Genomic DNA, 15,202 nt, shown 5'->3' on the forward strand with positions numbered 1-15,202 from the left:
TTTGGTATTCACAGAAGCCACTTACTCATTTCAGTATTCACAGAAGTTAGGAGTCCTAACTTTTGGACATCTAGGATTTTTCTCAGTTTAGGAGACTGAAAGTCTTAAAGTTATGATTTTTCTCAGTTTATGAGTCCTAAAGTTAGGAGTCCTAACTTGACCACTCCTAAACAGAGGAAAAACCCTAACTTTAAGACTTTCGGTATTCACAGAAGGCATTTAGGAGTCCTAAAGTTAGGACTCCTAACTTCTGTGAATACCAAAATGAGTAAGTGCCTTCTGTGAATACCAAAATAGTAGTAAGTTTAGGATTTTGTCTTAACTTAGTTCTGTGAATCAGGCCCATAATGGTTTCTACATTTAAGAGATATATAATTTTACGGGATCCATTATTGCTTTCACACTCATTTCAACCACTAATTTGAAGGAGGTTGAAAGCACAAAAAAAAAGGAAAAATAGGATATATCCCAGTAAATTGTCAAAACTGTGTAGAAAAGCGTGTTCTTTTTAGAAAAGTCTGCCTGTTCCTGCAAAATGGGATGGTGGCGCTTTTAGCATCACAAACCCTTTGTTGATACCTTTTGCAGGGAAATAAACAGACGCTTTCTTCTGCAGCACTTTTTTCCCAATTTTCTGAAAAACTCTAAAAATTAGCTATATTTTTGATAATTTCGTGGTCACCTCCAGAATAATTCACTACCTTTAAAATCATTAAAAAAATAACACAAATTTGGTGTGGAAACCTTATGTGGACAAAAAGTTACAGGGCCTAAGGGCAAACTACCCCAAACAGGCCCTTGTCCTTTTTTGCAGGGTCATCCCTGAACTTTTTGCCTCCCTCCTGTATTTCTTCTGACCTGTTGTTGGTTGTTGTATGACTCTGGGCACTTTAACACTGCTGATCAGTGCTAAAGTGCATATGCTCTCCCTATTGTAAATTGATGCATGGATTAGTGACTTCATGATTGGCTGGTTGGATATACAAAAAGAGAGAAAAGGGGATTGAGACTACTCTGCCTGCACTAAAAACAAAAAGTTCCAATTGTATCTATAAGAAAGAAGGTGCTGGTGATCTGGGACACAATCCCCTGAATCCCAATGAAGGAAGGACAGAATCTGTCTCTCCAATATACTGTGCAAAAAATAGATCCCGCACCCTTCAAATATCATTGTAGTATTCAAGCATCAATATCATTTGTCAATCATGAAATGCATATAAACATCAGATTTGTTCTCCCAAGAATCTTGCGGAATCAATTTCTTCCAAAAAAGAGTTCCTTTATTCATCAATCATTACAGTTCAATAGCCCATTGGCTATTGAACTGTAATGATTGATGAATAAAGGAACTCTTTTTTGGAAGAAATTGATTCCGCAAGATTCTTGGGAGAACAAATCTGATGTTTATATGCATTTCATGATTGACAAATGATATTGATGCTTGAATACTACAAATGATATTTGAAGGGTGCGGGATCTATTTTTTGCACAATGATTGGCTGGTTTGGTTTACTTGGGTCTGGAGAGGCATTGGGGAGTGACCCTGAGGGGAGTGGCTCAGGTATCTTCCAACCCGGAGTGGTGGAAGTGGTTCAGATTTGTCCAACTAGGTCCGTTTGTGGTGGGAGGGGCTCACGTCCTGTCTCAGTGGAGATGGAGTGAGTCTTGGGCTGTGTAATCCAAGGTGCCCGAAACCCAGTCTCAGAGCCTGGCTGGCTCTTTAAGGGAACATCAGGTGGGGAGCCTAGTGTAGTGTAGTTCCTATATTCCCAATAGGCTGTGCGCATTGGAATAATATATCCTATAGATGTGACGTAAGACTTATGTCTACTAGGTCTCTATTGAATATATTATACTTAATTGTGAGTGCCAGCTAGCTCAGAGGTCACTAGAAACTTTCTTGAATTCACAAGAAGGGATTAGTTTCTGACAACCGCATAAACATGACAACTTTGTTTCCCCAAGATAAAACTGATCTTTAGAGTCGTGGAAATAATAGATAGATATTTTACTCAGTCATTCGTGCATGCTTGGTTCATCAGGGGTCCAGAGAAATAGAGAGACAGGTGTTTTCAATACAAGTATTTATTGAACAGTCTTCTTTCTCATGCAGAAGAAATTAACTCCTACAATCGCGATACTGGCTGTAAAGTATAAAGCATACAGCAAGAAGAGTATTATAAAATAATACTGTAAAAACATGGTATGGTTTCTAAGCCATAAAATACATACATAAATAAATAAAGACTAAAAAGTACTCAACTGGTGCTTCTAAAATATTCCTACCCCGATGTACCTAACCTAAGTCTAGTACGAGGGAAGACGTAAGTGTGGTGTAGCATTGGTTTAGTATTCTTTTGCCAAGAATCTATCCAAGATTTCTCTTAGGTTCTAATCAGCTCCGTACCTTGGTTTAGAATGAAGGAGGTCAGTCTCAGGACTCGATTTCCCAACACCCCGCAAGGGGAGTTTGGAAACACTGGAGCTGGATTTCTCGGCAAGAGAAAAGACAGTGTCTCTCTCAGTGCGTCTGCTGGAGGGTCGGCTTCCTTCGGCACATGCTGTAGCGAGATGCGTTGGGCAAGTAGATAGTCGAACTGCTCCAAACCACTGTGTGTTTGCTTGGGCAAGTGTGGGCATATGTATACCTTGAAGGTGCCGAGTTTGACGTAAAGTCCCAAACTGCTGAAGCCGAGTTTTCCAAGAGATCTTTGTGGATTTTCATATCTAGTGGAAGTAGCTATGCCGTATTCGGACTGCATGAGCTATATCTAAATATGGTTATGATTTCTATGCCTATATAAGGACAAGGTGATTTATACCTAAATAAGGGCATGAATCAGGAAATTTACACTAGGGTCCTAAAATACTATACAACACCCACTCCACTTTATTATGTTCGACATTACAAAATTTTGGCACGAAAACATATCTAAAGATTGTGTTTACAATCCCACCCAAAAATACATAAAAATGCATTTTAAATGGTTGCACATGAAAATGAGCATTAATACTGTACACATATAAAAGCAATGATTTAATCATAAGTAGGGGTGGGCGTAGTGTGCGTAGTGGGGCAACACGAAGCTCCGCGAAGTGGGGAGGAAGCTACGCCCACCCACACTCTTCGCGTAGCCCCACTACGCGCCACCCGCCTCCCTCTCGCCCTCTTCTACATGCCTAATTTAATGTTACACAGATTAAAAGTACTTAACAAGGACTTACCTGGCATGCGGCGTCCCGGGGCTCCCTCTTCCTGCTGTCGCGCCGACTTCTTCCAGACAAATGCGCATGCGCATCCTGCGGGAGCAGGAAGAGGGAGCCCCGGGATGCCGCATGTCAGGTAAATCCTTTTTAATTACTTTTAATCTGTTTAACATTAAATTGGCCATGTAGAAGATGGCAGGAGGGAGGCGGGTGGAGGGCAACTTCACTCGGTAGTGTTGCCTACTATGCCTACTTTGCGAATCGTGAAGTAGGCAACACTACGCACACTCCATGGACGGAACGGAGCACTGCTCCCAGGGTTAATCATAAGTATAAAATATGATATTGGCAGTGCTAACTGATTGAATCAATGAAAATTATATTTATGAAATGGCTCTAAATACAGAAGAAAAAGGCGAGACCCTCCCATAGCAGAATATGTAAGCTGTTTCGGTTTGTGTATAAGGTAAATATCGTTTCTAGGAAGTATTCAAAGAATTCTTGTTCTCTAAGAATAGTTCTACTTTAAGCAGATTACTTTTGCCAAAGTTCATTTTTGGATAAAAGTCAAATCAAATCGTAGAACAATTGAGTTCCAAAGTTAGAAGTTTTTTGTTTTGAAAAATGAAGGTCGAATTCAAAGTTGATAGAACGCTGTGTGCTAATTTCAAAAGTTATTCTCGGTGTCAGGAGAAAACATGAAATCTTCTAAGCTTGCAAAGAAATCGTCTACCACAGAAGTGAAAGTTGAACCACTTCATTAAGTAGATCAATCGTACACAGATGAGAAGCATCACCTTCAGCGTCAGTCGCATTAGCAATGTTCGTGGTAGATGGTACCTGTGTGCCTGTTGGTCCACGTATCTCACCCTCAGCTGAAATTGCTGGGGAGACCTCAATGAATGCCGTCATCAGGATTGGTAACCGTTGGGGGCAACACACTGCATGAGCCGTTACCGAACCAAGCAAAGCGTTAACATGCGTTGGCAGCGCTGATGGAAGTGTTAGACAGATATCCAACATGCATTTCTCTCCACAAAGCAGGCATCGCAGAACAGGTAAGATGCAATCTTGCCAGATTGGTCTGAACGATAGGAACCACGTGGTATTCAGATCTCTCAAACGAGCCAAGCCAAGAATCTGTGTTATGCGCTCACGATACTGCATTGCCAGAAGAGTGTTCTCCATGGTAAACTGGGTATCGCTGGTGACTGGACTTGCCATAATGGAGCAGGAGGAATAAAAATAGTAGCCCTGCTACAAGTCCCAAAACGAGAGGTAGGCCGCCGAACACAGAGTGCACAAAGTTAGGAAAAATGCCTAGGACTGCTTCAAAGGGTGCTAACTGTCCCGAAAAAATTTCTTAAATACATGTACAATACCACTGGTATCAGACATGTTTAAGATATGACCTAACATTTCTATAAAATGTATGGGGCAGTTTGTTGATAATAAGGCATGTATCTCCGCAGAGGACCTTTCAACTTGCAGATCATATGTCTCTCTGGATGAGGTCAGTGACACAGTTTTTTGTAAAAGAATGGCTTTCATTCTGCTTAAAGTATCAATTCATATAGAAGAGATGTTCAGTGAAGGCCATAGTGGCGACTCCCCCTCTGTCTTATTTTTAGGAAACAATACTTGCATACAGCAAGTGACCCTGGCTGTCACACTAACGAGAAACGCTATTCCTGGCATCATTTCACAACAGCAGTGATCATTCAACATTATGTAGCTCCCAATGGAAAGCTGCCTAAAAATTGGATCTATCACTGCTGCCGGGGAACCCTGCAGGTGGCATGATAAGTTGGTTGAGGAACCATCGCAGGCTCCATGTAAATTAATACCCTGATACAGAAGTGTGTCGCTCAATGTGATTTGCAATTTTTACCACTAAGAAATACCTCTTTTTCCTCACACCAACATTTGTGTGTGTATGGTAAATCCCAGGTCACTTTATGTATTCTTTACCCAACCTTTCATACAGGCCTGCTGGTATGTGTTTTTAGCAATACTGAAACTGGAAATTCATCACTGGTATCGTGATGGTGCTATGTATTATCCATTCAACGGCTGGTTTCTCAGAAACGGTTAATGGTAATCTCTCCAGTTTTTCTATGCTCAGCACCGTATAGTCTGCTCCACTCTATGCCACAAAAAATTGTTTATCTGTAAGGTTAAATCCAGTAAACAATGACGTGGCGTTGATTAGATTTCAAGGCATATAGCCTGAACAAAGGTTTTGTAACGTCCAGCCTAGCAGCATTATAGAACGTAATTGAGAATGTCCATGTTGTAACATGAGCAAGTCCTGTTCCATTATGTCTATGGCAGAGGATACGATACAATGCTGTCCAAAGAATAAATTCTGGAGGACAGAGTTGTTAACCCATTTTAAACTACAGAGAAAGCTTTATCTAAATTAATACACTTAATTTCTCGTATTCGTTCTGCAGTTTAAATTTGCGTGACTTTCGATGCTTCATTATAAACAGCGCAAATACCGGCGTATATGAAATGTTGAAGACGCTGGTTGCGAGGTCCTAGTAAGAATTCTCTCAAATCGTTGCCATCTTAAGTAAAGTTAAGTGTTGTTTTATATCTGGGAGTGCGGATTTTTGTAGCCATTCAAGGCACAGTTTTCCTACACTGTAAGTTGTTATTATATTTGGATGTTGTCTCTGGATATATCTAGGATCTGGCCTAGTTACTGTAAATCCTTGTGTCTTGTTCAGTAATCTATCTTGACAGTTATTCATGTCTGTGGGCCAAATTAACCATTTATTCCAATCAGGATTAGTTCTGTTTTGTTGTGAAATATAATTTACCTCTACCTCCTCATCTGTAGTTCTATTACTATCAGGTGTGGGCTTAGGTATGGATGGTTTGTTTAAGTCTTTTATCTTAGCAAGGCCAAGACAAGATGTCTGTTGAACAGTTTCATTTAAAAACAGAATTTGTTCTGGGATGATGCAGGCTCTGAATAAGGCTTCTAAACCTTGCACCTGCCAGTCTTTTGTGCCCCAGGCAATTTTTGTCTCAATGCTGTCAAAAAGTCAAAACCTAATGTGGACAATTGAGCATAAAAGGCCGCAGAATAAATTTGCTTAGTATTAGTCAACATACTTTTCATGCCTGTCTTATTAAAGTAAAATATTTATGGATTTGTGACATTAAAGCCTGAGAAGTATGGAAATGTTTCATAAAATGTTTTAGAGCTATCCTTTGGTGGCGTTGGACAATGTTCCCATTGATTATAAGTTAAAATATTTCTAGGTTTTGCATATTTGTGCAAATGGTGACCTTAATGGTTAAAACAATACATTTGTTCATTATCAGATTAACCTTCTAAGTATTCATGTTTCGCAAATTTTGCTGACATTTCTAAGTCTGCCATAATGTTATTATCAGTCTCAGAGTCCCAATCATCAGAAAATGTACTGGGTGAAACAAAATCGCTCTAGGAAACCCTAAATTGATGTGGAATCTTCAGCAGCTCGGCAGGACTATAAATGTCATAATCAGTTCTGTCCCATGCTATACCACCAGATAGAGGAACGGCTGTGATGTTCACTGATGACAGGTCTCTTTGTCCATTTTACTATATTTTCCATCTATCAGCTTTCCCAAACTTAACACAAGAATGAGCCAAAGTAGGAGAAAAAGTACACCTAACACAATCCAAAATTCAACCCATGGTGAAACCAGATATGTATTTGCAAGCTGGTGAAAAAGTTCTGTTACTTGTTCCTTGAAAGTTTTATTTGCTGGCGTTGATTCGGGCTCACTGGGATCCTCAGAAAACGTATCAAAGTTGATGAAATAGCCAGAGTCAGTTCTGTCAATTGTTGGTATTGCATCCGGATTACTTGAAATCGCTGGAGCTGCTTGTTCCCTTGACATATTAGTATAGTCAGATGCTACATCATTGTAGATGGGAGTTTCTTGAAAAACTGTTATTTGGGTCTCAAGAGGCACAAGTTCCATGGTTTTGTTGCATAGTCCTTCTTTTCTCACTGCTGATTCTTCAAAGGTGATGAGTCTCTCAGTTCGAACCTCTTGGATAGTAGCAAGATTTGTTTGTCTGCTACACCTTTGGAGTCCAGTGGGTCTACTACTTATTATCGGCCACTTGGTGTGGCTTTACCAGGTCAATTGATACGAACCGATTCTCCATTCTTCCAGCAAGGGACGGTGGTAACACTGTTTTCGATCCTTGGATTTCTAGCAAAGGTACTGGTTTTGTATAAGAAGGCCCAAATTCCTTCTCATCTGCTATTTTCTCTCTGACCAGTTCCCCAATCTTTGGAATCCAGACAGGTCTTGCTAGGACAGGTGGTTTTTCTTCAGTGGTCGTTGGCTTCTGTAATGTGTTGCTTAGACTTCTTCTTGTTTCATTTAAGACCTGAAAAACAGCCAAACGGTCTTTGATATGAAAGGGTTTTTGTTCTACCACTGAACTATGACAATCGAGGTCTTCGACCATCATTCTAGTACCAAAAAGGATTTCATATGAAGTGATTCCACCCAGAGAATTTCTTGGCAGGTTGTTAAGACTACGTTGGACACTTATTAGATGTTTGATCCACCCATCACCCAAGCCTAATACCCTAGCTGTTAATAGATTGCTTTATGTCACGGTTTTTTTCTTTCCACAACCAAATTTCCCTCAGGATGGAATGAACTAGAGTACCGCAATGCAACGCCCAAGCTGGCCATGGCCTCCTTGTAAGCTCGAGAGCTAAACGCAGGACCCTGGTCAGAATGTAGAGTGCCGATTGCGTATGTGCCGATAAAGACTCGCAAATCTTTTATAACAGTTTGGGCGTCAGCCGAACGCTGAGGCAACATCCAAATGAATCTTGTCCTAATAGTTGTGGGACTGCTTTTATCTATAGGGACGTATGAGCGTGGATAATCTAATGCTTTCTAACAATGGTGTCTGTACTGGGCTGGCTACACTGTAGTCAGGAATCTAGCGGCGCTCTAAGCTGTGATCTCTGTAACAGACATCACAATTGATTCCGAATTCGTAGATGTGGGCATTCATCCCTGGCCACCAGTACATCTCTTTTAATTCTAGTAGAGATTTTGAGATCCCTTGGTGTATCAGACCCTCTCCCATATGTGCTTCTTCAATCAAAGCAGCTCTTTGACTCCTGTTTGAAATTACCCTATCCCCCACTCCAGGAATTTGAGCAAAGGGAACGGAGTTGGCATCAATTATGTATGAATATTCGAGTGGATAGTTTAGAGGTAACGCTGCATTGCAGCCTTTGCTTGTGGCATAGCCAGCTAGCATTGTTTCACCGTCTATTTGTGTTTTTGAACGAGTGATTGCAGCTACGGAAGCCGTTTGCACAACTGCCTTCGCGGCTTCATCTGCCAATGAATTCCCTGCAACGTGAACGCCATCACGCTGATGACTTAGAGTATGGATCACGTGAGTCTTTTGTAGTTGTTTCTGTAACAGAACTACTTGTTCCCAATGCAACTTATGCTTGATTGTGCCACCTTTTGCGTCTTTGAAACCGTTTTGAACCTAATTCTCCCAATATTCATTGTAAGATTGGACGCAGTAATACGAATTACACACTATGAGTGTGGGGAATTCACGATTGGTATTTTCAAGCGCCATCTTGAAAGCCTTTAGTTCAGCTCGCTGAGCTTTAAAGTCTCCGAAAGTCTCCGAGAGATTGGGTTTTTGTGACCATAGGTCTGAATTTACCATCGCGCCAGCGACCTTTGACAATCGCACATGCTGCACTATAAGCTTGTTTACCCCCAATTGTGGGCTGTGCTGATCCGTCTTTATAAATGATACATCCGTAATGTTCTAGAGGCAGCATCTCAGTGGGCAGAGGACATTCTTGTTCGTATTGTAGAAATTCTTGAGTTTTCAAGTAGGGGTCAAAAACGTCTGTTGCAGCAAGAGAATTAACCCATTGTATCCATCACGGATGTAAAGCTTTTGCATTCGGAATGCTCGCTTTTGTCACTGCCTCTAAGGCAGGTACAGGAGTAACGACTTTTATATGTTTTCCCTGCGCGAGAGCTCTCTCTTTTGCTAATGCAGTTTGAAACGCTGTCAGAATTTTTTCTGTTGAAGTGAGTTTCATTTCAGCTTGTGTGTACAATTGTGATTTGTAAGCTTCTGCGTTTTTTGGAGGTTGGAGCAGCGCACATTTCTCTAAAAAGTTTGGAGACAGGCTTTTGCCTTCACTTGAAAGTTTGTATCCCAAGAATAGGACGTTGAGGTGGGCAATTCTTGATTTTTTAAAATTGAATTTGTACCCTTCAGAGGCGAAACCAAGTATTATGGTGTTTACCCTGTTCAAGTGCCTGTCCAAATCATCGTCTATAAGATAGATGTCATCGACATACGATAATGCCTTATCTACGTTCATTTGTAGTAACTCTGTTACTCTGGCTGAAAATAACCCTTTGACTATTCTTGAATCCTTGGGGAGACGACAGAAGTGACGCTGTGTCCCCATAATTGAGAAAGCGGTCAAGTACCTGCTTTCTGGTGCAATGTTTTGACAGAAGACACCGTTTGAAATATCTAATGTTGTTTTCTGTTTTTTGCGCACAATGTTGTTCATCAGTGCTGCACTGTGTGCATTTTGTACGGCAAAGGTTTTGCAGCAAGAATTTAAATATCTGTAGTCCAAAACTAGACGATATGTATTGTCTGGTTTGGAGACAGGAAACAAAGGATTGTTCAGGGATGAGGCACATGTTTCAATCACCCCTTGGTATTCAAGTTGATCTAGGATCTCACTGACCTGTTTTTTAGCTTCTTGCTTAACTGGATACTGCCTCTGAGCAGTGGGTTTTTGTAACTGGATCTTATGGTGAGGAGAGTCCTCATCCCATCCTACATGATTTTCATATAATGCTGGAGCCTGGGCCACAGGCATAAGTGTATTTTTTATGAATAGGAATATGATTGGAGAAGGCTGGCATAATGATCTCTTCACTATGTGGGCACTCCCTGACAAATTCAGGTGGCCAGTCTTTTTCAGCTAGAAGGATGTCATAACCCTTAGATAGTTTTTCCCAAAATAGTGCTTTTATTTTTCTAGTTATGTCTCTCTCTATCCAGAGTGTTACTTCATATAACCTATGGGGTACATTAACCCTGGTATCAGCAATTTCAACTTGAATGTATTCATTCAGGGCCACTGTCTTCAGATGATCCATCAGGATCTTGCGAGCTATGGTAACTTCTGCTGCGCTGTCCAGCATTGCCTGGGTCCACTACCCGTTCTTGAGTTGTGTTCTCAAGGTCATCGGCATGTCTGATTTTTAGACTTGCTACCTTCTTCTTGGTGAATTGAGTTTTCTTATTTTTTGGAACGTGTTGATCTTCTTTGGACTTCACGCGTTCTTCCTTGTGTTCTGATCGTCCTCGTCTTTCGGATTTCTGTGAGGAAGTCTGAAAGGTACGAGAGGAACGTGTATCAGTATCTTAATATCTATCAGGTTTTCTCAAATTATCCCTATTTCTGAGGTTATATCTCTTCTCAGAGTGCTCCTTTTGAGGTGACCTACCTCTGGATTGAGAACACTTCTCTTTAAGAAGAGTCTGTCTAGTATTTTCCCACTTCTTTTTAGGAGCAGTGAGTGTGTTTTTAATAAAACATTTTTCTGGATTTTCTGTTAGTTCGGGTTTTACTGGTTTCCCTCGCAGACTATCGCTACCTAGTTCTTCATAGGCTTTTTCTATTATTCTGGCAAGTTCATATGGTTGCTCAGTTACATCAAGTTCTTTTAGTTTTTGGCGGATTGCCACGGATGCTGCTTCACCTTTTAATATTAGCTAATATTATAGCTGAGGCCTGTTTGAAATCCTTCAGTAACTTCATACCAAGATTTAAAGCAGGCTCTGAATCTGTTTCAGGACGTCTGGTATCACCGCTATAGACGGTACACCATGAGTTTTTGTGTATATTGCAGCAAAGACTAAACCCCAAGTGGCACAGTCCTCCGGGTCTGGTGCAATCCCCATTGGTAAACAGATTGTTAGAATCCTGTGTTTCTCATGATGTGTACTATCAGGAAATACTGCCTCAATCTGAGTAATTTTTTGAGCTAACAAGAATGGAATTTGTTCCCTTTTTGTGGGCAATTTACCAATGACTGATTGTATAGTCTGTGGTGTAATTTTGTTTGTGTTCCCTTGATGAAGGGTTTGCTGTGGAATTCTTACAGCAGGTTGGACTGTTAGAGTCCGCATGACATATTGTACCAACTGTCTATGAACTTTAATTAATTGTTTTAGCTGAGCTAACATTTCTACATCTGTCATTCTTTCAATGTCAGGATGTGGTGTATAGCTGGCTAGTACTGGCCATGTTGCTCCTGGTCTACCTAGTGGACCGAGCCTGGTTATGTGATTTTGATGTTGTAGGGCACCTTTAAACCAGAGCTGACGCTCTTGGTAAGTTAGTGGAATTTCAATGTCCTCAAAAGGAACGTACTCCGCTGGAGGTTCCTCTGTCTTGTAGAAGTGGAACACATGTGTTGTTGGATTTGCTTCTGGGAAGATAATCTGTGAATAGAATACCTCTGTCTGCCGGTATTCATGTGCCTCTGTGACAAATATAACCCTGCCACCTCTTGGTGATAGGCCATTTTCTATAAGCTTTATAGCTATTGTTTTCCTTAGGTTTTCCGGGATGATTATAGCATCCACGTCATTTTGGTGGAAACCTGTAACGTCTAAACCCAGTCGGCCTGTAGACGCTGCAGTTCCACTGGCCCCGGGATTATCATCGTCAACTATTTTGTTGAAAGTTTTGCAGAGCAAGTTTCAAGGAGACAAAGATAAGGTGCACAATATTTTTGGAACGCTGTATCCTTCAACGTTGAACAAAACCAAAAACTAATACATAGGATTTTTCATCCTACTTAGTTATGGCGGATATTTCTATCCTTTAACCCACTCCAGACGTCTATTGGAGTATTTTACGGGAAAAAGGGGTCTCTGTGAAAAGCACGACTGAGTTGCTCTAGTATCTAGCATTAAATTAGTTCCTTACCAAACGTTGGGCTCCATGTAGTGTAGTTCCTATATTCCCAATAGGCTCTGCGCATTGAAATAATATATCCTATAGATGTGACGTAGGACTTATGTCTACCAGGTCTCTATTGAATATATTAGACTTCATTGTGTGTGCCAGCTAGCTCAGAGGTCTCTTGAAACGTTCTCAAATTCACAAGAAGGGATTAGTTTCAGACAATCGCATAAACATGACAACTTTGTTTCCCCAAGATAAAACTGATCTTCAGAGTCGTGGAAACAATAGATAGATATTTTACTCAGTCATTCGTGCATGCTTCGTTTCATCAGAGGTGCAGAGAAATAGAGAGACGGGCGTTTTTAATAAAAGTATTTATTGAACAGTCTTCTTTCTCATGCAGAAGAAATGAATTCCTAAAATCGAAATACTGGCTGTAAAGTATAAAGCATACAGCAAGAAGAGTAATACTGTAAAAGCATGGTATGGTTTCTAAGCCATAAAATACATACATAAATAAATAAAGACTAAAAAGTACTCAACTGATGCTTCTAAAATATGCCTACCCCGATGTACCTAACCTAAGTCTAGTACGAGGGAAGAAGTAAGTGTGGTGTAGCATTGGTTGAGTATTCTTTTGCCAAGAATCTATCCTAGATTTCTCTTAGGTTCTAATCAGCTCCGTACCTTGGTTAGGAATCAAGGAGGTTAGTCTCAGGGCTTGATTTCCCAACACCCCACAAGGGGAGCTTGGAAACACCGGATCTGGATTTCTCGGCAAGAGAAAATACAGTGTCTCTCTCAGTGCGTCTGCTGGAGGGTCGGCTTCCTTCGGCACATGCTGTAGCGAGATGCGTTGGGCAAGTAGATAGTCGAACTGCTCCAAACCACAGTGTGTTTGCTTGGGCAAGTGTGGGCATATTATTACCTTGAAGGTGCCGAGTTTGACGTAAAGTCCCAAACTGCTGAAGCCGAATTTTTCAAGAAATCGTTGTGGATTTTTGGAACTAGTGGAAATAGCCGTGCCATATTTGGACTGTATGAGCTATGTCTAAATATGGTTATGATTTCTATGCCTATATAAGGACAAGGTGATTTATACCTATACCTATATAAGGGCATGAATCGGGAAAATTACACTAGGGTCCTAAAATGCTATACAACACTCGGCTGTTTCCTGATGGGCCGCCCGTTGAGGGGGATCCCCTAGTGTCTGGTGAACTGGGAGTGTCTGTAAGCAGGCCTCCATCAGTTCTAGTGTCTGGCAGTGCCACTCCTAATTGGATGGTACAGAAGTCCAGATTGAGGGGTGAGAGGGGGAAAGAGACCCCAGTGCAAGAACCAGTGGGTCAGGGGCCAGCCAGAAGGTATGAGTCCCCAAGGAGTGACCATGGTGACACCACTTCTGTACTGGGGATCTTCACACACTGTCAGATGGACAGGAGTCGAGAGATCTGCGCTAGGCAGACTGTCACACGACACATGAGTTATGTGTCATTCTTGGGGGGTGGCATATGTGCTCCCAATGAAGTCCTGGTGTGCCGGGCAAGTGTTCAACTGCAGGGGTTGGTCCCTGGGTTGGGAAGCCAGGTTTAGATGTTGTCTGACCTGGAGGAAGGGGCAACTGTAATCAGTGTCCTGACTGATGTAGATTCTAGGGGTACCACTCCAGTTGGGAGGGTGCAGTGCTCTGGAAGGGGGTGCAGAGGGAGGGAGTCCTCGACTGTGCACCTGATGCAGCCAGAGGGTGTAGACCCTAGGTTGGAGGGCCAGGTTCAGGACCTGGAGGCCCAGTTGCAGGATAGAACCCATGAACCCCTGAATTGGTGGGCGAATTATGCAGCACACCTGCTACAGGCACCCTGACAATTCTGGAATGGGGTACCGCTCCAGGTGGGAGGGTACAGAACCCCAAGTACGAGGACTGGGTGTGGGAGGCCCACCCGAGTCTCTTGTCTAGCTGCCGGGTACATGTCCGAGCTGGTGGGTCACTGTCAGGATGTCATACCGGAGGGAGAGTGAACAAAGGTGCCAAGCACCTGGGGCTACTGCCCCCCCACTCTCTGATGCCAGGCATAAGGCCTGGGTCTCATCACTGACTACTGTCAGTGGCCACTGTGGCTTGCTGTCTGTCTGTTGGGACACGCCTGTGAGCAAGCTAAGGTTAGGTAGTGCACAGATTGTGTCCACAGTTGGGGAGAAGGGTTCCCCATGGGTAATAATGGTGGGCCCTGAGAGTATGGAGAGAGGGATCTAAAAAGGTTCAGATTGGCATAGAACTGGAATATGCCCCTGCTGTTGCGGGCCAGGGTCCATGTTCTATCACCCAAAGTAGAGAAGCCCATCAGGGTAGTGATTGGTTTCCTATGCGTTTTGTCTGGAAGGGGATTGTGTTGGACTTGGCACTTTTTGCAGGGTCACCCCTTAACTTTTTGCCTTCCTCCTGAACTTTTTCTGACCTGTTGTTGGCTGTTTTATGACTCTGGGTACTTCACCACTGCTGATCAGTGTTAAAGTGCATATGCTCTCCCTATTGTAAATTGATGTATGGATTAGTGACTCCATGATTGGCTGGTTTGATTTACTTGTCAGAGCCTAGTACAGTGCACTGCGTGTGCCCAGAACTTGTAAATCAAATGCTGCTGGTGGGCTAGCAGCACTGGTTGTGCCACCCACAGAAGCAGCCTGTAAAGTGTGTCTCAGGTCTGCCATTGCAGAGCCTGTGTGCAGTCTGGTACTGCCATGTTGACTGGGCAAGGGCACCCACTTGCCAGTCCCTAAACCTTCCCTTTTCTGCATATTAGTCACCCCTATGGTAGGCCCAAGGGCTGGGTGCATTGTTAGTAAAAGGTAGGATATGCCCTGATGTCAATGGCATGTCCTACTCCTAATAGTGAATTATAGCCATTTTCATTTTTCACTATTGCAAGGCTACCTGTTCCCCATAGGCCAGAATGGGCAGTTTGATT

The sequence above is a fragment of the Lissotriton helveticus genome, unplaced genomic scaffold (genome assembly GCF_964261635.1).
Source record: "Lissotriton helveticus unplaced genomic scaffold, aLisHel1.1 SCAFFOLD_537, whole genome shotgun sequence".
Taxonomy (NCBI): Eukaryota; Metazoa; Chordata; class Amphibia; order Caudata; family Salamandridae; genus Lissotriton; species Lissotriton helveticus.